This window comes from Moschus berezovskii, chromosome 10 (genome assembly GCF_049115385.1).
Source record: "Moschus berezovskii isolate FMDL1 chromosome 10, NW_MosBer_1.0, whole genome shotgun sequence".
In the NCBI taxonomy this organism is placed as follows: domain Eukaryota; kingdom Metazoa; phylum Chordata; class Mammalia; order Artiodactyla; family Moschidae; genus Moschus; species Moschus berezovskii.
In genome coordinates this window covers 39589194-39611514 of record NC_142469.1, presented here as the reverse complement: position 1 = coordinate 39611514, position 22321 = coordinate 39589194, and the positions used below count along the sequence as shown (strand labels likewise).

General features: G+C 39.4%; 1 long non-coding RNA gene across 2 annotated transcripts in view; it reads left to right on the top strand.

The window, feature by feature from the left end:
- Positions 1–5292: 5292 nt before the first annotated feature.
- The window catches only part of LOC129560923 (uncharacterized), a 28819-nt gene continuing 11790 nt past the window's right edge, over positions 5293–22321 (top strand). Inside the window, exons 1-3 of one of the 2 annotated variants that reach the window (XR_008686886.2) lie at positions 5293–5786; positions 7206–7337; positions 19279–19454. This is a non-coding gene — a long non-coding RNA (uncharacterized LOC129560923). Of the gene's footprint in view, positions 5787–7205; positions 7338–11181; positions 11506–19278; positions 19455–22321 lie in introns of those variants that run through there. The other variant, XR_016038490.1, reaches the window with a different exon arrangement.

The following is a 22321-nucleotide window of genomic DNA, read 5'->3' as shown; positions in this document are numbered from 1 at the left end:
ATCTGATAGTGTCCGTGTGTAGAGTCTTCTCTTGTGCTGTTGGAAGAGGGTGTTTGCTGTGACCAGTGTGTTCTCTTGGCAAAACGCTATTAGCCTTTGCCCTGCTTCATTCTGTACTCCAAGGCCAAATTTGCCTGTTACTCCAGGTGTTTCTTGACTTCCTCCTTTCGCTTTCCAGTCCCCTATAATGAAAAGAACATCTTTTTGGGGTGTTAGTTCTAGAAGGGCTTGTAGATCTTCATAGAACCGTTCAGCTTCTTCAGCATTACTGGTCAGGGCATAGACTTGGATAACCATGATAGTGAATGGTTTGCCTTGGAAACGAACAGAGATCATTCTATTGTTTTTGACCTTGCATCCAAGTACTACATTTTGGACTCTTTTGTTGACTATGAGGGCTACTCCATTTCTTCTAAGGGATTCTTGCCCACAGTAGTAGATATAATGGTCATCTGAGTTAAATTCACCATTCCAGTCCATTTTGTTTGTACTATCTCTAAAATAAAATGAAATAAGTAAGTAGCAGACCTGTGCTCTGACCATCTCCCTTCCTCCTCTGGACATTTACTCATGCTGCTGCTTCCCTCGAGGATGCTCTTCAAACCTTTTCACTCTCTCAAATAGCACTTCCCAGAAAACCTATCCCCACACGCTATTTAAAACATCTTTTACAGGTTCCTCACTCATTAATCTCTTTCCTGGCTTTACTTTTCTGCATGGTAATTATCACTATCCAAGATCATATTATTTACTCATACATTTATATTGTTTTTGGGTTCTTTGTCTCTCCTACAAGAATGTAATCACCATGATGACAGTGACCTTAACAGTCTAATTTGCTGCTGCATTGTCAGGGCCTAGAACATCGGCTGGAGTAAAGTGGAAATAGGAAATGAGAGGGGACTTTTCTGGTGGTTTAGTGGTTAAGACTCTACGTTTCCATTGCAGGGACATGGATTTGATCCCTGGTTGGGAAATGAAATTCCACATGCCCCATGGTGCAGCCAGAAAAAACATTTTTTCAGAAACACTTATAGAAAGAGGTGGAATTGAGTTTCTAAATCAGGTTCTGTTTCATTTTAGAGTATATCAACTACCACAATGTGTTATCCCTCCTTGTTAATATCTTCTATGTTAGGACCTTAGTGTTTTCAGATTGAAAGAGACCTTGGAGATCATCTAGTCCAAGCCTTCATTTTGCGGAATAGATGAAAGTGATGTGTGGAGGTTCAGGGTTGAGTTGTTTAGTCGCTCAGTCGTGCGCTACTCTTTGCAACCCGCATGAACTGCGGCATGCCAGGCTTCCCTGTCCTTCACTATCTCCCTGAGTTTGCTGAAACTCATGTCCATTGAGTCAGCAATGCCATCCAACCATCTCATCCTCTGTCATTCTCTTCTCTTGCCCTCAATCTTTCTCAGCACTGAGGTCTTTTCCAATGAGTTGGTTCTTCGCATCAGGTGGCCAAAGTATTGGAACTTCAGTTTTAGCAATAGTCCTTCCAGTGAATGTTCAAGATTGACTAGTTTGATCTCCTTGCTGTCGGAGGGACTTTCCAGAGTCTTCTCTAGCACCACAGTTTGAAAGCATCAATTCTTTGGTGTTCAATCTTCTTTATGGTCCACCTCTCACAATGAGAGGACAACTTTTTTTTTGTTTTTATCAACTTTGGAGAGTGTAATGTATTCCTTTTTTGTTTTAACTACATAAGTACAGTTTGAAAAATATCAGTAAGATGGTAACCAGTTCAGTAATTCAGGCACAAAACCGTGAGTCGGGTTTGGAAGAACATAAGTCACCATGTGCACAGTCACTGGTCAGGGCAGCCCTCCTGAAGGAGAACATTGCTGATCCTGAAAGGACAGAAGGGATGTGATGATGAAGAGGAAGGCGCATTTCAGGATTGCAGTGACGGAATGAGGAATGGTTGTTGGGGGATCCAGGTATAGGAGGGAGAATCTGAGAAGAGAAACCTGTAAGGACTTAACAGGAAATCAACACTTGTAATATGGTTTACACTGGAAATAGAAACTGCAATGTCAATCTACAAATCTTTAGAGCCAATAATGGAGAAACTTACTCTCACATTTTTCTGGTTTATATACTTTAAACTTTTTTTCTCCTTTTTTGTAAACAGATAACGTAAGCCAAACACTAATTATAGATTATTATGGATTGAATTGTGTTTAAAAAAAATGTTGATGTCCTAACCCCTAGTACCTCCAAATGTGACTTTATTGGGAGATGAAATGTTGCAGATGTAATTGGTTATCATGTGGTCATATTGGGGTAGGGTAGAGCCCTAGGCCAGTATGACTCGTGTTCTTGTAAAGAGATGGCCACATGAAGACAGAGGCAGAGACTGGAATTATCTGCTAAGGAACATCTGGGGCTACCAGAAGTGGGAAGAGGCAAGAACAGATCCTCCCTGGAGGCTTAGAGGGAGCATAACCCCGCCAATACTGTGATTTCGAATTGCTAGCCTCCAGTATTATGACAATACATCTTTTCTGTACTAAGCCACCTAGTTTATGGTACTTTATGTATAGCAGCCCTGGAAAAATAATATACAATTTGCACTTTTACAACCTGATTTTTAAATGAAGCCAAACCATAGTAAACCATAGCATTGCTTTCTAAATGGGTTTATGCAGCACTTGGTAAATTTGACTAGAACTCTCTTTTTGTTGATTAGTAATAATGATTGCTTACAAAATACCCATAAATGCGTGAGCATCTTTAAATGCTTTTTGCATGTAAATCCTTTATAAGTTAATTGCAAGCAGAGTTGGGGTAATTTAAGCCACTAAATCACCAGCAGATTCAGACATAGACCTTCAGTAAACATTTTCCAGTTTAAAAGCTAAACCTTCAGTAGGCTTTCTTTTCCTTTTTCTTACTTGAAGCATTCATTTCTGTGTATAGCTGATCAAATGATTTAATTATTGTTTTCTTATAAAGCACAAATTCCAACTTTTTGGTTTTAAGCTCATGAACAGTCTGTCATCTAGTCATTTATTATGCCTATTCTTTTAACTGTTATAACAGATTTTGAACTCAGTATCCTAATAATTTTGCTAACTCATATCCTGAATCAGAAAATTCATAGAGAAATTAATTATATATAAACATAAACCCTCTTAGACTCAGAGCAGTTTTCTCACTGTTTACATCAAGTTTCACTTTACTTATCTTTGTATTCAAGACTCTCAGTCACTGCCTTGATGATTGCCTTTTTTCTTTTTTTAGAATAGCACGATTTACTATTTTGTCTTTTTTCCAGTTCATGTGCTTTCACAATAAGGATAAAAGAAAATTTTGTTGTGTTATCATAAGTCATGACTCTAATGGAACAATTTAGATTTTTCAAATTCTAGTATGTATTGCAACATGTTTAAATTGATTCCTGCTCCTTACTTTGTGTTGTTTAGCTGCTGAGTCACATCTAACTCTTTTTCGACCTAGTGGACTGTAACCTGTCAGGCTCCTCTGTCCACAGGATTTCCCAAGCAAGAATACTGTAGTGGGTTGCCATTTCTTTCTCCAGGGGATCTTCCCAATCCAGGAATCAAACTCGAGTCTTCTGGATTGACAGACAGATTCTTTACCACTGAGCCACCAGGGAAGCCCTTCAGTTTTTTTTTTTTAAAGACTTGAGGGTCATGGGAACAAGTTTGAGTTTAGTTATATCATGTGGATTTTAACCTTTATAATTACCTTGTAATACAAACAACTATTAGTCATTCACATAAAGGATTAGAAGAAACGCTTGGACATCTCATAGGAGTTTGGCTCAAATAAGTCATTCCAGTACATTTTCTGGGCTTCCTGTAAGCTTTCTATGTTCCATCTGACTCTAAAAATGCTTTAAAATAACACTCTAGCTTAAATATATTGGGGAAATTTTCATATTTATTTTATTCATAAGATAGTGCTATTTTATTTGAGAGAGGTTTTAATAATTATTATAATTTCATATTAAATGCTATCAAGATACATTTTACAGTTTACTTTTACATTTTTCATACTGTTCATGGGGTCCTCAAAGCAAGAATACTGAAGTGGTTTGCCATTCCCTTTTCCAGTGGACCACGTTTTGTCAGAACTCTCCACCATGACCCGTCCGTCCTGGGTGGCCCTACACGACACGGCTCCTAGTTTCATTGAGTCAGACAAGGCTGTGGTCCATGTGATCAGATTGGTTAGTTCTCTGTGACTGTGGTTTTCAGTCTGTCTTCCCTGGTGGCTCAGCTGGTAAAGAATCCGCCTGCAATGCGGGAGACCTAGGTTCGATCCCTGGGTTGGGAAGATACCCTGGAGAAGGGAAAGGCTGCCCACTCCAGTATTCTGGCCTGGAGAATTCCATGGACTATACAGTCCAAGGGGTCACAAAGAGTCGGGCACTGACTGAGCGACTTTCACTTCACTCACACCCTCTGATGGAGAAGGATAAGAGGATTATGGAAGCTTCCTGATGGGAGACACTGACTGAAACTGGGTCTTGTTCTGACGGGAGGGGCCATGCTCAGTAAATCTTTAATCCAGTTTTCTGTTGATAGGTTGGGCTGTGTTCCTTCCCTGTTATTTCAGTTCAGTTCAGTCCAGTCGCTCAGTCCTGTCTGACTCTTTGCAACCCCATGAATCACAGCACGCCAGGCCTCCCTGTCCATCACCAACTCCCGGAGTTCACTCAAACTCATGTCCATCGAGTTGGTGATGCCATCCAGCCATCTCATTCTTTGTCGTCTCCTTCTCCTCCTGCCCCCAATCCCTCCCAGCATCAGAGTCTTTTCCAGTGAGTCAACTCGTCGCATGAGGTGGCCAAAGTATTGAGTTTCAGCCTCAGCATCAGTCCTTCCAATGAACACCCAGGACTGATCTCTATTAGGATGGACTGGTTGGATCTCCTTGCAGTCCAAGGGACTCTCAAGAGTCTTCTCCAGCACCTGGGGCCAAACTATGGTGGAGGTAATTCCAGTTGTCATGTATGGATGTGAAAGTTCGACTATAAAGAAAGCTGAGCGCCAGAAGAATTGATGCTTTTGAACTATGGTGTTGGAGAAGACTCTTGAGAGTCCCTTGGACTGCAAGGAGATCCAACCAGTCCATCCTAATAGAGATCAGTCCTGGGTGTTCATTGGAAGGACTGATGCTGAGGCTGAAACTCCAATGCTTTGGCCACCTGATGCGAAGAACTGACTCACTGGAAAAGACCCTGATGCTGGGAAAGATTGAGGGCAGGAGGAGAAGGGGACGACAAAGGATGAGATGGTTGGATGGCATCACCAACTCAGTGGACATGAGTTTGAGTGAACTCTGGGAGTTGGTGATGGACAGGGAGGCCTGGTGTGCTGTAGTCCATGGGGTCGCAAAGAGTCGGACATGACTGAGCGACTGAACTGAACTGACTTTACATTTTTTTCCTTAGTCATTTTTTTACCTAGTCATAATGTAAATGTAGAACAGTAGATAGCCCCTCATAAGTGACTGTTATAAAGGTACTTAGAATTGACTATGGCACCCCACTCCTGTACTCTTGCCTGGAAAATCCCATGGATGGAGGAGCCTGGTAGGCTGCAGTCCATGGGGTCGCTAAGAGTCGGACACAACTGAGTGACTTCACTTTCACTTTTCACTTTCCTGCATTGGAGAAGGAAATGGCAACCCACTCCTGTACTCTTGCCTGGAGAATCCCAGGGACAGAGGAGCCTGGTGGGCTGCCGTCTATGGGGTCGCACAGAGTTGGACACAACTGAAGTGACTTAGCAGCAGCAGCAGCAACAAACAGGTGAGTTCCTTTAGCTCTTTATCTTATCTATGTCCTCAGGGATGTCAAATAAAAGTTTCATTTAGCAGTGTTTGCTTCTGATATATGGCACCAGCAAGTTCTCCATTCAGGTATAGGGGTCTGTGTCAAGAGACAGGCTCTGGCTGCATTGTTTTAGTATCTGTCTTCCAGCCCCAGACTGAAATTCTTCTAGGAGTGAGTTGAGAGAGGTGAGCTGGGGGTAGCCTGGAGCCTGATTTGCCTTCTCTCTTAATTACTTAGGGGGCTTCCCTCATGGCTCAGATGATAAAGAATCTGCCTACGATGCAGGAGACTGGGGTTTGATCCCTGGGTTGGGAAGATTCCCTGGAGAAACGAGTGGCTACCTGAGTTATGTAGGCAGACTCCTTTCCCTCTCTGGATATCAGTTTCCTCATTGGTAAAATAAGGAAATGGCAGGTAGCATTTGTTGGACATTTTATACCAGGCACTTTTCCTGCTGTTGCTGCTGCTGCTGCTAAGTCGCTTCAGTCGTGTCCGACTGTGTGTGACCCCATAGACGGCAGCCCACCAGGCTTCTCTTTCCCTGGGATTCTCCAGGCAAGAATAGTGGAGTGGGTTGCCATTTCCTTCTCCAATGCATGCATGCGTGCTAAGTCGCTTCAGTCATGTCTGACTCTGCGACTGCATGGACAGCAGCCCACCAGGCTCCTCTGTCCACAGAATTCTCTAGGCAAGAATATTGGAGTGGGTTGCCATTTCCTTCTCCAGCACTGTTCCTAGCACCTTACATAAAAAATATGTTTAATCTTCACATACTCTCTCAATCCCCTTCCCTTGCCAAAATGTCCGTTCTCTAGAATGTAAAGGTCACAGGGTAGGGATTTCCACCTGTTTTGTTCACTGGTGTATCTCTAGAACCGGGTTTCCCAGGTGACACTAGTTATAAAGAACCCATCTGTTAAGGCAAGAGACAGAGGGGTGTGGGATCCTTGGGTTGAGAAGATGCCTGGAGGAGGAAATAGCAACCCACTCCACTGTTCTTGCCTGGGGAATCCCATGAACGGAGGAGCCTGGTGCGCTACAGTCCATAGGATCACAAAAAGTCAGACACGACTGGAGCAGCTTAGCACACACTTCACCCTCACATTTCAGTTTAATCATGACTTCTTCTGAGTACTGTCTGACTCTCCATCAAATTTCTTGCCCCTTTCATTATTTTTCATAAAACCTAATGCACTGTGTTTCAAGTGGGGGAGAGAGATGGGCTCCTGCAAGTTAAGATGTTTATACAGCTTCTGTTTTGTCACAGTGTGACTCATGCTCTGATGCATGTTATATAATTTTCCTCTGACTTGCAGGAAAGACCACTACTCTCGGTTTTATAATTCTGCCTCCTCAAATGCCTGACCCATTTATAATTTGTCATCTGACTTTCAGCATGCATTCAGTTATTTCCCTGGCCCATCACTGTAGTCACTTCAAGAGAATCCTCATCCTGAAGGAGCTCAGAAAAGATGAAAGCAGAAGCCTGAGGAACAAGCGCTGACAGAGTATAAAGGAAAATCTGAGGTAAGGGTCCCCTTCAATTCTCTCTGTGAAAGAAAATCCTTTCTGTTTGAAATATCTTAGGAGCTGCTCGGGCCAAATGTGGTGAAATCTTTTGGAAGTTACTGTGATCTTCATACCTTCTTTGATCTTGTTGATAATATTTAAGTGATGCCAGCACAGCACTGTTTGACTGTCTGCAAACTCACTGCCGTGTACTTTCATCTAAGTGCTCTGGCAGTCTAGGTGTTTTTTGGCTGATGCTGACATGGCCAAATCATGACTCACTGTAGTCACAATCTGTCTCTCTCTTGCTTGGCCAAAGAAACTGTTACATTCTCCCTTCATTTGTCAAATGCAAAGCTGTTGGGTGTTCCCTTAAATTTACTGCTGAGCTATAGGGCATGAATTAAGATGAAGACTTCATGGGAGGAAAAGTAAATATATCTAAATCTAAATGGGGAAAATAGTGTGTAAGAGCAAAATGCAGCAGAAAAATTACTAGAGAGGTGAAGAAATAAATATATTTTCCTAAATTCTCTCCAGTGGAAAAAGGGAAACCCCAAATAGAAATATAATCCTAAATAGACTGTTCAAAATGATTACAGTCAGGCAGTTGGATGTGATGATTCACATTTACTAAACTGTAGCCTTGAGATTCATGTTTGGTGTTATTTATATGATCTTCAAGTATGCAGGCCTTCTATGTAAGCCTTACAACTCCAGGGAAAATAAATTGACAGGTTCTAAAGGGGATTACAGTGCAGACAGTAAGAAGAGGACAGAACAGGGAAGAGTCAGGAAAAGGTGTCCTCAGCTGGTATAGTGCCATCCTTCTCCAGAACAGACCCTGTTCTCCTCAGTTACCTGGTTACCCAGCACATCACAAAGGGTAATATGTCTGCCCTAAGAGTCGAACACGACTGAGCGACTTCACTTTCAGTTTTTACGTTCATGCATTGGAGAAGGAAATGGCAACCCACTCCAGTATTCTTGCCTGGAGAATATCAGGGACAGAGGAGCCTGGTGGGCTGCAGTCTGTGGGGTCACAGAGAGTCTGACACGACTGAAGCGACTTAGCAGCAGCAGCAGCAGCAGCAAGGTACTAAAAGGGGTGAGTCAAAGACTTAGAAGATTATCTCCTAGTAGAAAATTAAAATACATATTTCATAGGTTTCTTCTTTTTTTCTATCACAAGCTGAATGAAACAAGTAAGAAAGAGGAGGGACAGGGTTAGAATAAAATTTAAGCTTCCAAATGTGATCTGGAGAGCTTATAACTGACCCTGAATTATCTAGTATGATGTTGGGGTTCCCGAAAATTGAGTAATTGAGATGCAGCAATTGCTACAGAATGTTAGGATGATAGATTTTCTTTTAAACGCATCATCAGAATCTTGGACAAATGATTTTCTGGAAGAAACATAACTGGTGTCCAAGGGATAGAAATCATTGGATTACAGGGTATTTAGAGTTTAGAACTTTGAAGCATTCTCAGAATACTTGACTCTAGAATGCTCTTAGTAAGTAGTTCTGTTATCAAAGGGGCCATTATTGGTGTATGCTTCCAATCTCACTGACCGTTTTATATATTTTTTAGAAAATGCCTTATTGGGTATTTTATCTGCCTAATTTTGAGGGTAGTTGAAATCATTATGTGTGTTACTAAGAAATTATCTTCTTACACAGGAAGCTTAAAGACATGACTGCTGAAGTCAGACTCTTGATTGGCCTTTTCACTACACTTCACAAGTTCATGTCTGTTCCTCCTCCACAGAGGCCAGAACAGTACATTAAAGCCAGAAGTACAGCTTGTCATTGGAGTTCAGATTCTTTCCTGCTTCCCTGTGGAGGGGTCAGGAATACAAACATCCTCAATTGCTACAGCAGAAGGGAACATTAGTCCATTAGCAGAACCAAACAGGAAGCACCAATGGGGATTTCTGCTATTTATTTTCTGACTATTAAGAAACATGTAGTTTAGTTCTTTGAACAAAATTTGTCAATAAAGCATAGAACACGTAAAAGGTGTAGTCATTTTGGTTAAACTCTGACTGCAAAATGATTTAATGCTGTTTTTCCAGTCATTTTACTGGCTACAACTTAGGCAATACTACATTCTTAAGATGTTGAAATTTTACCGTATCTTATTTTTTTCTTTTTTTAAACTGTGAATCAGCAACTTACCATTCTCTGTAGCCTATTGAAAATCACATTATAATTCTCAAGTCTTTAATTAAATTTGCCAGGCATTTCCTCTTTAGATTCAAAAAAATGTGCATATATTGAGCAGAATGATTTTACCTCCCTTCCATTTGTAATATGGTGCTAAAAAGGACAGATACAGCAGGAAATACCTCAAATAGTACTTCAGAGGTTTGTTTGCCTTGCCAAAATTTTTAATCTTACTTTATCAGTTGGTTATCCACCCCTATTACACCAGGGTAATTCTGCTTCTCTCACTGGAAAAGAGTCTCTACTGTCAGTGACAGCAAATAAGAAATTGAGGCAGTGTAATGATTTCAACAAGTTTAATGAAGGAGTAACGGAGAAGGCAATGGCAAGCCACTCCAGTACTATTGCCTGGAGGATCCCATGGATGAAGGAGCCTGGTAAGCTGCAGTCCGTGGGGTCGCTAAGGGTCAGATATGACTGAGCGACTTCACTTTCACTTTTCACTTTCACACATTGGAGAAGGAAATGGCAACCCACTCCAGTGTTCTTGCCTGGAGAATCCCAGGGACGGGGGAGCCTGGTGGGCTTCCGTCTATGGGGTCACACAGAGTCAGACACGACTGAAGTGACTTAGCAGCAGCAGCAGCAACAGCAGCAATGAAGGAGTAAAAGGAAGTATAATTTGTATATTTGTATATTTATTAATATTTCTAGAAATAACACATCATTTTATTATTCTCATAATTGCTTGGAATCACTTAATTCTAAAAGATATGTGGCCTACTGGGGTTAAAATGAAATAAATGTTCCTTGTCATTTCCCTCATTATTTTTTATCATCCAGCCTGTGGTGTACCAAGGATGGGGTGGTGCAAGTGGCCCACCCCTAATATAGGTAATAAGGGACTGCTTTGTGTGTAGAAAATTTTAAAGAAATAAAATAAAACGACAATAAAAAGCCAGTCTACCTTTTATTATCACTGTGTTGTGTGCTAAGTCACTTCGGTTGTATCCAACTCTTTGCAACCCTGTGGACTGTTGCCCACCAGGCCTTTCTATCCAGGGGATTCTCCAGGCAAGAATACTGGAGTGGGTTGCCATACCCTCCTCCAGGATATCTTCCCAACCCAGGGATTGAACCAGAATCTGTTAAGTCTGCTGCATTATCAGGCAGGTCCTTTACCACTACCACCACCTGAAGCCCTTTATTATCACTATGCGCTGACAATTCTAAGCAATGCCAAAGGTTCTACCCTTCTCTAAAAAAAAATTATGTAGGTCTCAGTTCTAAATAACATTGCCATTACTGAAATTTAATAGTATAATTATAAGCTGAAAATTATCTTTTTTTGTGGTTACTTGCTCTTTAACAAACATTGTAGTCTACATGAAAATAAAACTAACTCCTCTGGACATGTACTCAGCTACATATGTTTATTTCAAGAATAAGCAGCCAAGTTCTGTTTTTTCAATTTCTTAATTACTGTGCTATAATTGTTTATTTTGAATCTATGTTTAAACACAGGATTACATAGTACCAAAGAGGTTAGAGATATGAACTGAGCCTGAAGCACATTCAAATAATTCGTTACCACTATATGCTTTGAAGAATTTTACTGAGTATAACATAAATTTATGATGAGTTTTCTGGTGAAGGTATTTTAGTGGAAATTTTTCAACTGAAGAAATGTTTTAAAGCACTAGAGCTGATCCCAAAGAGCAAAGATATGGACAGTAAAGCAATTTCTGGAATTTACTATGAAATGGGATTTTTATGAATCTCTGATAAACTTATCTTTATTTTAAAGCTTTCCTAGCTACTCATGTATCTATTATGTGCAAGATGCATTTGAAATTAAAATAGATACATGTCCTTCATTCAACTATGAGTGAGGCCATACCAATTTTGACCGTGAATATATAAAGATCAGTTTGACTAAGTCATTGACAAATTTGCAGAAGTGAAGGCTCAAAGTCAGAAACCACAGTGGGATTATTCATTGCCATGGAGATCAATATGTAAGTATTTTTCTCCATTTTCAAAAAAATACATCAATGTACTTAAAAATACTAAAATTTTACTGTTTTACATTTATTAATTTTTTACTAGCACTATTATTTATGCATTTCTTTTCTGGACATGATAACTCTTATTTGTTTTATTTCATAATTATTACTGAAAATATTTTTGTTATATTAAAGGAGAGGTGTTAAAAATGGTTCCTTTCAGGTGTCAAATGTATTAGGTGTGCCGCTACATTCATCTTTCCATTTTAACTCAAAAGAATATAACATGTTCTTAGTCTTTTTAGTACCACAACTTTGTTTTTAAGAAGTTCATTTTAATAAGGCAAACTTTTAATAAGAAATAGAACTACTCTTAAATGTACCTCTCATGCACCATAAATTTTGGTAATAATTCAGTTCAGTTCAGTTCAGTCGCTCAGTCGTGTCCGACTCTTTGCGACCCCATGAATCACAGCACGCCAGGCCTCCCTGTCCATCACCAACTCCCGGAGTTCACTCAAACTCATGTCCATCGAGTCGGTGATGCCATCCAGCCATCTCATTCTCTGTCGTCCCCGTCTCCTCCCACCCCCAATTCTTCCTAGCATCAGACTGTTTTCCAGTGAGTCAACTCGACGCATTCTAATAAATGTATGCTTCATGTCTTAACTATTTTGTATAAACTTCAGTTCAGTCACTCAGTTATGTCTGACTCTTTGTGACCCCATGGACTGCAGCACGCCAGGCTTCCCTATCCATTAGTAACTCCCGGAACCTATACAAACTCATGTCCATCGAGTCGGCGATGTCACCCAACCATCTAATACTCTGTTGTCCCCTTCTCCTCCTGCCTTCAATCTTTCCTGGCATCAGGTCTTTTCCAGTGAGTCAGTTCTTCACATCAGGTAGCCAAAGTACTGGAGTTTCAGCTTCAGCATCAGTCCTTTCAATGAATATTCAGGGTTGATTTCCTTTAGGATTGACTGGTTGGATCTCCTTGCAGTCCAAGGAACTCTCAAGAGTCTTCTCCAACACCACAGTTCAAAAGCCTTAGTAGAATGAAAAAAGATACAAAAAAAATATAGCCTGTTGAAATTTGACATGAAGAAATAGAAATTATGCATATTTCATAACAACTGAAAAAAGCTGAATCCCTAATTTAAAACTCTCCAGTATAGGTCTAGAATTTCACTATGTAATTCTAGCAAATTACAACCTAGCAAATTACAAAATAGCAAAAATGAGTAAACATCTTTATGCTTTTCAAGAAAAATAAATTTAGGAAACACTCTCCAATTCAATTCATGAGGCTGGCAAAACCCTGAAAACATGAACAGGAAATTATGAACAAAAAATTGATTTATTTCAAAGGTGCATCTCTTTCTGAACTCTCATTTGTGCCACTGATCTTTGTCTATTCTCACCCCAAAACTACACTCTTAATTATTGCCCTCCTCCAGAGGATCTTCCCAACCCAGGGATTGAACCCAGGTCTTCCGCATTGCTGGCAATTCTTTACCGACTGAGCCACCAGGGAAGCCCTCTTAATTATTACAGATAGACAATAAGTATTGTCAGACAATAAGTATTAATACCTAGTAAAACAAATCCTCCTACTTTTACCCTCTTATTCAAAGAATGTCATGAACATATACATCAAAACTTCATTTCAGCTAACCAAATAACACGTATAAACAATAATGTCACAAATAAGATGGGTTTGTTGTAATTATGCAATGTTAGTTTAACATTAGAAAACTAATCAGTAGAATTTACCACATTAAAAGAATTTTTACAAAATCATATGACCATCTTACTAGAAAAGCAGCTGATTAAAACCATCTTTTGGCAAACTAAGAATAGAAGCAAACTCTTTTAATAGAGGAAATCTACAAGACACCAATAGGCAGACACTATAGAAATACTGAAAGCTTTTCTTCTGAGATCAGGAATAAGACAAGTATGAGAATTATCACCACTTCTGGTCAGTCTTATACGGTAGTCCTAATCAGTGTAGAAGGAAAGAAAAAGAATTCAAAGAAACAAAACTGCTATTATTTGTTATGATTATGTGCATAGAAAATCCCAAAGATTTTACCAATAGATATAGAATTAAATGACTTTAACAAGATTATCTTTGTGAAGCTCATTTAATTCTAATATCTACCTGTAGATTTTTAAAATTGCAGGACTATGACAAGTAGCAATAGAAAATAGAACTGAAAAAAGTATAATAGTATCAAAAAATATTTAAAATCTAGGAACAGATATTGAAAAGTTGTGGGGCAAAAGCATAAAACATTCCTGAGAGACATAAAAAACAAATTAATTCAGGCTTACCTCATACAACGAGTTTACTCACTGGAAAAGACTCTGGTGCTGGGAGGGATTGGGGGCGGGAGGAGAAGGAGACGACAGAGAATGAGATGGCTGGATGGCATCACCAACTCGATGGACATGAGTTTGAGTGAACTCCGGGAGTTGGTGATGGACAGGGAGGCCTGGCATGCTGTGATTCATGGGGTCGCAAAGAGTCGGACACGACTGAGCGACTGAACTGAACTGAACTGATGTCACATTCACATATTGAAAGACCCAGCATTTTACATTTTAATTTTTCTGAAACTGACCTTTAGTTTCAGTGAAATTCCAATAAAAATCCAAGTAGGTTTATATGTGCACTTAAGTGTGTGTATATGTATATGAGAGGGAGAGAGAGAAAGGAACTTAAAATTTTTCTAAATATATATATATATATATATATGAAAATTAAAAGGAGCAGGTATAGGTAAGACACTCTTCAAATAGGAGGATAAAAGTAGGAAGATTTGTTCTCAGTTCAGTTCAGTTCAGTTGCTCAGTCGTGTCCAACTATTTGCGACCCCATGAATCACAGCACGCCAGGCCTCCCTGTCCATCACCAACTCCCGGAGTTCACTCAAACTCATGTCCATCGAGTCGGTGATCCCATCCAGCCATCTCATTTTCTGTCATCCCCTTCTCCTCCCTCCCCCAATCCCTCCCAGCATCAGACTCTTTTCCAGTGAGTCAGCTCTTCGCATGAGGTGGCCAAAGTATTGGAGTTTCAGCTTTAGCATCAGTCTTTCCAATGAACACCGAGGATTGATCTCCTTTAGAATGGACTGGTTGGATCTCCTTGCGGTACAAGTGACTCTCAAGAGTCTTCTCCAGCACCACAGTTCAAAAGCATCAATTCTTCGGTGATCAGCTTCCTTCACAGTCCAACTCTCACATCCATACATGACCACTGGAAAAACCATAGCCTTGACTAGACGGACCTTGGTTGGCAAAGTAAGTTCTGCTGCTGCTGCTAAGTCACTTCAGTCATGTCTGACTCTGTGCGACCCCATAGATGGCAGCCCACTAGGCTCACCCATCCCTGGGATTCTCCAGGCAAGAACACTGGAGTGGGTTGCCATTTCCTTCTCCAATGTGTGAAAGTGAAAAGTGAAGTCACTGAGTCGTGCCTGACTCTTAGTGACCCCATGGACTGCAGCCTACCAGGCTCCTCCGTCCATGGGATTTTCTAGGCAAGAGTACTGGAGTGGCTTGCCATTGCCTTCTCCAAAAGTAAGTTCTACTAGGTGTTAATACTTACTGTATATCTATAGTAATTAAGATAGTTTAGTATCAGGGTGAGAATAGATAAAAAGATCAGTGGCACAAATCAGAATACAGAAAGAGATGAATCTTTGCAATAAATCAGTTTTCTCTATATTCAACTGGATGTAAAAGTACCGATAAAAGGAAAAGACTAATAATTGAACCATGCTAAAATTAAGAACCTCTGTTTATCAAAAGACACTTTTAATTACCTGTAGTTAAGTTTCAGGGTAGAGGAATATATTACATATGTGAGTCTTAGATCCAGCATATATATAAAGAACATGTGCAAATCAATATTTAAGACAACCGATGAAAAACAAGCAAGAGACCAGAATAGGCATTTCACAAAAATAGGATACCACAATTGCCAACACCTATAAGAAAAGGTCTTTAATTTCTTTAGTAGTCAGGCAAATGCATATTAAATTAAATGCAAATTAAAACCACAGTGATATACTACTAGAATTCCTCAAGAAAAGCTAAAATTACTGACAATCTTAAGTATGGGTAAGGTTGTGGAGCAACAAGAATCCTTATTCACTATTAAAATTTTTTAAAAGTGATAAATTATCCATAAAAAGAGAATGGAATTAGCATGTATATATATTATTCATACATTCATGTGGCAAGCACTGAGTTGTTGTGTCTCAACTGCCTTTCAGGATACGTACAGTATCTAGTTTACAAACAGGAAAAATGAGGCTCAGGAAAGCCAAAGATCTTTAGTATAAGTTTGCTAAGTGGAAGAGCCAGCATCTAACCCAAATCTTTCCAACTCTCAACTCCATATTCTTTTCACTAAGACAATGCAGTTTAAAACATAATTATGATCTGTGAAAGAAGTTCAGTTCTTTGCTATGTTGATCTCTATCCTAGTTGCCTTCTTTTTAAAAATTCTTTATTGGAGCATAATTGCTTTACAAAGTTGTGTTAGTTTCTACTGTACAACGAAGTAAATCAGCTGTATGTGTACATTATCCCCTCCATGATCCTCCTCCTCGCCACATCCCAGCCCTCCAGGTCATCACAGAGCACAGAGCTGAGCTCCTTGTGCTACACAGCAGCTTCGCACTAGCTGTCTGCTTTACACATGGTAGCAGATGCTGATTGCAGCCATGAAATTAAAAGACGCTTTCTCCTTGACAGGAAAGTTATGACCAACCTAGACAGCATATTAAAAAGCAGAGACATTACTTTGCCAACAAAGGTCCATCTAGTCAAGGCTATGGTTTTTCCAGTGGTCATGTGTGGATGTGAGAGTTGGACTGCGAAGAAAGCTAAGTGCTGAAGAATTGATGCTTTTGAACTGTGGTGTTGGAGAAGACTCTTGAGAGTCCCTTGGACTGTAAGGAGATCCAACCAGTCCATTCTAAAGGAGATCAGTCTGGGGTGTTCATTGGAAGGACTGATGCTAAAGCTGAAACTCCAATACTTTGGCCACCTCATGCGAAGAGTTGACTCACTGGAAAAGACTCTGATGATGGGAGGGATTGGGGGCAGGAGGAGAAGGGGATGACAGAGAATGAGATGGCTGGATGGCATCACCGACTCGATGGACATGAGTTTGAGTGAACTCTGGGAGTTGGTGATGGACAGGGAGGCCTGGCGTGCTGTGATTCATGGGGTCGCAAAGAGTCAGACACGACTGAGCAACAGAACTGATCTGAACTGAGCGTATATATGTCAGCACTCATCTCCCAATTCACCCCACCTTCCTTTTCCCCCTGTGTCCACATGTCTGTTCTCTGTGTTCATGGCTCTGTTCCTGCCTTGAAAATAGGTTTATCTGTACCATTTTTCTAGATTCCATAAATATGGGTTAATATACGATATTTGTTTTTCTCTTTCTGTCTTACTTTACTCTGCATGACAGACTATAGGTCCATCCATTTCTCTTCAAATGACCCGATATTATCCCTTTTATGACTGAGTAATATTCCACCATAATTACTACATCTTCTTTATCCATTAATCTCATTGGACATTTAGGTTGCTTCCATGTCCTGGCGATTATAAACAGTGCTGCAGTGGGATACATGTGTCATTTTGAATTATGGTTTTCTCATGGTATATGCCCAGCTGTGGGATTGCCGAGTCATACGGACAGGCAGTGGGAGAGAAAGGAATCCACTTGCACTGTTGATGTTGATGCCAATTGATAACAGCCACTGTGGAGAACAGTATAGAGGTTCCTTAAAAAGCTAAAAATAGAACTGTCTTCTTTTAACGTATTTTTACTTAGTGAACATTATTGTACTAATTTGTTTACATGTGTCTCTTATTACTAGATTCTAATATTTTTGTGGGTAAGCTTTTATCTTTGTGTCTTTATATCCCCAGCATATCACACAAATGTCTGTTGAATGAATGGATGAACTCTTACCCTTGACACCTTGACTCACAATGGGGAAATTCCCATTTCAACTCTTTAACATTTTAACTCTTTAAGGAAAGATTGAAATCACTCTGCTCTCTTCTAGGGAAATTAAAGGCAAATCATGTTCTCAAAGATAAACGATTCTATCTCATCTTTCTATTTGAAGTGATTTGCAAACAATTCCACTTCTTGTTGCTCTATTCATTCACACACTATCCAAGTTTCACAAACTATACCCAGACAGTGTGCTGAAAATTTTGTTTTCTTCTCCTCTTCTGTGTGCATTTAATCATAAATATCTCTCTCAGAATTATATTCAGCATTATAATTTGCACCCCTGCTATACATTTGCATTCATATGTCAACTTTTTTGGAATCCAGGGAGGATTTTATTTCAGCTGTACTTAGTAATTAAAAATAAATATCTGTTTTATTGGAGAAAAATCTAAAAATAGACATGGGGTCACTACCAATCAGACATGACTGAGAGACTTCACTTTCACTTTTCACTTCACACATTGGAGAAGGAAATGGCAACCCACTCCAGTGCTCTTGCCTGGAGAATCCCAGGGACGGGGGAGCCTGGTGGGCTGCTGTCTATGGGGTCGCACAGAGTCGGACATGACTGAAGTGACTTAGCAGCAGCAGCAGCAGTATATTAACAGAAAATACATTCCTGGGAGATGATATACAAGGTACAAGATGCTACATGATGTGATAGAACTGATTTTAGGCAAAGTCTTGCTCATTTGAATGTAATAGTTAGCTATAACTTCTAAAAGTTGTGTTAAAAATAGATTATTTTTAAACTAATATTAAAATGTCACCTACCTGAGTGACATGTGGTGTGCTGTATTTGCTTGCAGCAAATTCTATTAGTATAATTATATTGTTCTCAAAATATCTATGTATTTTAGGCTAAGTTCATACTCTCTGTTGCAAAAACAGTTAATGACTGTGATATATATAAATATTTATGACTGTAATGAGAATAGCTAATAATAGTGATATACTGATAATGTCTAGGTTTAGATTTTGTCTTTATTGGGTATTACTGGTTGCTCGGTGGGTAAAGAACCTGCTTACAATGGAGACACAGGAGATGTGGTTTTGATCCCTGGGTTGGGAAAATCCTCTGGAGAAGGAAATGGCATCCCTCTCTCGTATTCTTGCCAGGGAAATCCCACGGACAGCAGGGCCTGGCGACCTATAGTCCAGGGGGTCGCAAAGAGTCAGACATGACTGAGTGACTAAACACAGCACTGATAATGTCTAAGTTTAGATTTTGTCTTTATTAATGCAATAGCCCTAGCTGTAAATACTATCATTCTCTGTTTTACAGTAAGAAAGCTGAGGTACACAATAAATATTTGCTCAGTGTCACACAGTCAGTAAATGGTAGAGATGGTACATAAATCTGAATAATCTGACCCCGCAACCCCTGCTCCCCACTGCAGTACTATTGCAGTACCTCATACATGTGAGGAAAGCATATATAAGAAAAGTTGCTTTGTGGAGGTTTTACTTTAGCTAAATTGTTCAATAGTATCATAATTCATCATTTGAAATCAGAAATGCTCTAATTGCAGAATTAATCTGGAAAAAAAATGAAAAGCAGCATTATTACTGATTATTAGAGAGAGTCTTGAGGTCAAATAAAGATTTACAAAATTGTGCTTTGATGAAATCTGTGGTTTCAGATATATCATAGAAAATGGTTTTACCTACTTCCTATTGACTGTTTGTGAACTAAATTGTCCCATGTGATTTGCTCTCTTTAGAAATAGCTCTGAGGACATCAAATATGTTAAGTCTGCTCTGATTTATGGAGACTTTTTACTTCTGCATTCAATAACACCTGTGGCAATTTGGGAGGACAGAACAAAATTTGGTGTAAACACAAAGATTATCTTCAGCATTTGCAGCAGAAATTTTGCACTTACATTGATCCTGTCAGGTAAGAGAAACAAAAATAACCACAAAGGATAAACTTCATCAGTTCCTTTCTGTAACAAGAGTTTTGTTTTTCTTCACATCTCTGTTTTGTGTCCTGATTAACCTTACTTTTCTGGCTCTATTTACATTTAATTAATATTCATCCTTTCATAGCAAAACATTTAAAATTTTGATCCTATAAATTAAGAATTCATTATAATTCATAAACTGAACCAAAAACTATTTTTGGCATAAGTACAGAGAGAGTGGAAAGCTTAGCTAAGAAATTTGACCCATACCCAACCAGCATTTGCAGAGTTTTGTTACCTAATTTGCAGAATTCATGTAGCTTATTCCATTCACAAAGCCGTAGGGTGACAGAAAACTTTTTCCATTTTCCAGCAAAATACTGTACAGGCAGCCGCATGTTTATAAAACAAAGCAGCTCTTGTCAGTTAATCAAGATTCTCCAGCTTCCCCTTGTGCCTGGACCTTTGCAGCCTTGCCCAGACATCTTTGCCTAGGTCCATCTGGAACTGTAAGTTCCTCTATGGTTCCAAATAGCAAAGCTTGATATTCCAGAAATGTTTGCTCTAATCCTGATTTGTCTCACACAGCCTGTGCAAGAATCTCTGTTCATCTGTATCCATTTACTAGTAATTTGCTCCTGTTCAGTAGATGAATTAGTTTTTCTTGTCTATAACTGGATGACAAAGTCCAAGATAGGATCTTCCACCCCAGTCCTGTCCATCTGTTCACCATATCCCATGGCCATGTGTCCTGAACTTTTCATCTCACATAGCTGATGTGGCTACTTCACGCTTCCAAGAACTTACATAATCTTAAAACTTAGAACATTTACAAGTTGTCAGGGAACATGTACCCACCCACAAATAATAATCTTTTTTCTTATTTTTTCCCCAAAAATAAACTATCCTTTTTTAAAAAAAAAACTTTATGATTTATTTCAGTGGAATCAAAAAACGTCTCCAGAGTTTATTGTTTATTTTCATCACTGAAATTGGGACTTGGTGAAGGGAAGTGGTACAGTTCAGAAGGGAAAGTTCTGCTAACAAACTCATATGTATTTTTTGAGCCATGGAAACTATCATTTTGTTGTTTTGACATGGAGTGAAATGATCTGAGCTATGGTTTAGAAATATTAATCTGACTACTGGGTTTTGGATGACTTAAAGAGAACAGAGTCATGAAAGTCAGTTGTAGGATCGATCTGAGTGAGAAAGTAATGAAATCTTCCCGTAAATAAAGAAGTAGTAGTGGAAATTAATAGGAAGAAGACAGTTGTCTGTAGAATCTGGCAGGATTTAACAACTAAGCTGGGGAGAAGGAAAGTCAAAGGTAACAGGTTTCAGGTTGCTCACTGACCACTCTTAGTGCTAATGCTGTTATAGAAATATGGAACAACACAAGAATGAATCCATTCTGCAGTTAGGGAGACAGTGAAATATCCAAGAAGATGTATTGAAACAGGCAGTGGAAATACAGAATTTATAAGATTTGAAAGTCTCTTTACCGATAGCCGTGAAAATGGATATAATTTCTGTGTGACAATATATAGTATAGAAAGATGAGTTGCATGGGACTTTAAGATACATTCACTGAAGAAAAAAGGGATTAATAAAGGCAAGTATGCAAAAGGAATAGTCATTAAGTTGTGAGGGAACCCATGAAAATTTGTTCATTCCCCAAGTCATGTCCAACTCTTTGTGACCCTATGGATGGCAGCATACCAGGCCTTCCTGTCCCTCACTATCTCCTGGAGTCTGCCCAAGTTCATGTCCACTGAGTCAGTGATGCTATCCAACCATCTCATTCTCTGCTGCCCTCTTCTCCTTTTGCCTTCAGTCTTTCCCAGCAACAGAGTCTTTTCCAGTGAGTCAGCTCTTTGAAGCAGGTAGCCAAAGTATTAGAGCTTCAGCTTCAGCATCAGGAGCCCTTCCAATGAATGTTCAGGTTTGATTTCCTTTAGGATTGACTGGTTTGATTTTCTTGCTGTCCAAGGGAATCTCAAGAGTCTTCTTCAGCACCACCATTCTTTGGTGCTCAGCCTTCTTTACGGTCCAGCTTTCACATCTGTACATGACTACTGGTCCCATCACTTAATGGCAAATAGCAGGGGAAAAAGTAGAAGCAGTGACAGATTTTCTCTTCTTGGGCATCAAAATCACTGTGGATGGTGACTGCAGCCATGAAATTAGAAGGTGCTTGCTTCTTGAAAGGAAAGCTATGACAAACCTAGACAGCATATTACAAAGCAAAGACGTCACTTCGATGACAAAGGTTTGTGTAGTCAAAGCCATGATCTTTCCAGTAGTCATGTAAGTATCCATGAGGATACACAGTCACAAAAAAACCAGTGAGGAGAGCTTCTTGCAGAAGGTTTATCTACCTGGAGTTCTTTGAGTCTCTTAGATATGCATATTAATGTTTGTAATCAAATTTGTTTTATTTTCAGTTATTGTTTTTCAAATACTTTTTCTGCTGTCTTCTCTTTATCCTCTTCTTGTGGAACTCCCACAACTAGGATATTGGTACATTTGATGTTATCCCACTGGTCTCCAGTTTGGATAGTTTCTACTGATTTGTCTTCAAGTTCACTGATTCTTTTTGTGCCATCTTGAATCTGTTATTGAGGCCTTCTAGTGAATTATTTTATTTTTCAAATCAGGAATATATGCTTTGGAACTTTTTTCTAATTTCTGTCACCCTGCTGAGAATCTCTATTTGTCCATTCATTGCTGTCATACTTTCCTTTAACTCCAGATCATAGTTTACTTCAGTGCTTTGAACTAAATAGCTGCATTTTAAAAGAAGTGTTTTGTATTTTTTGTTTGTAAAATTCAACATTTGAGGACACTCAGACAATGT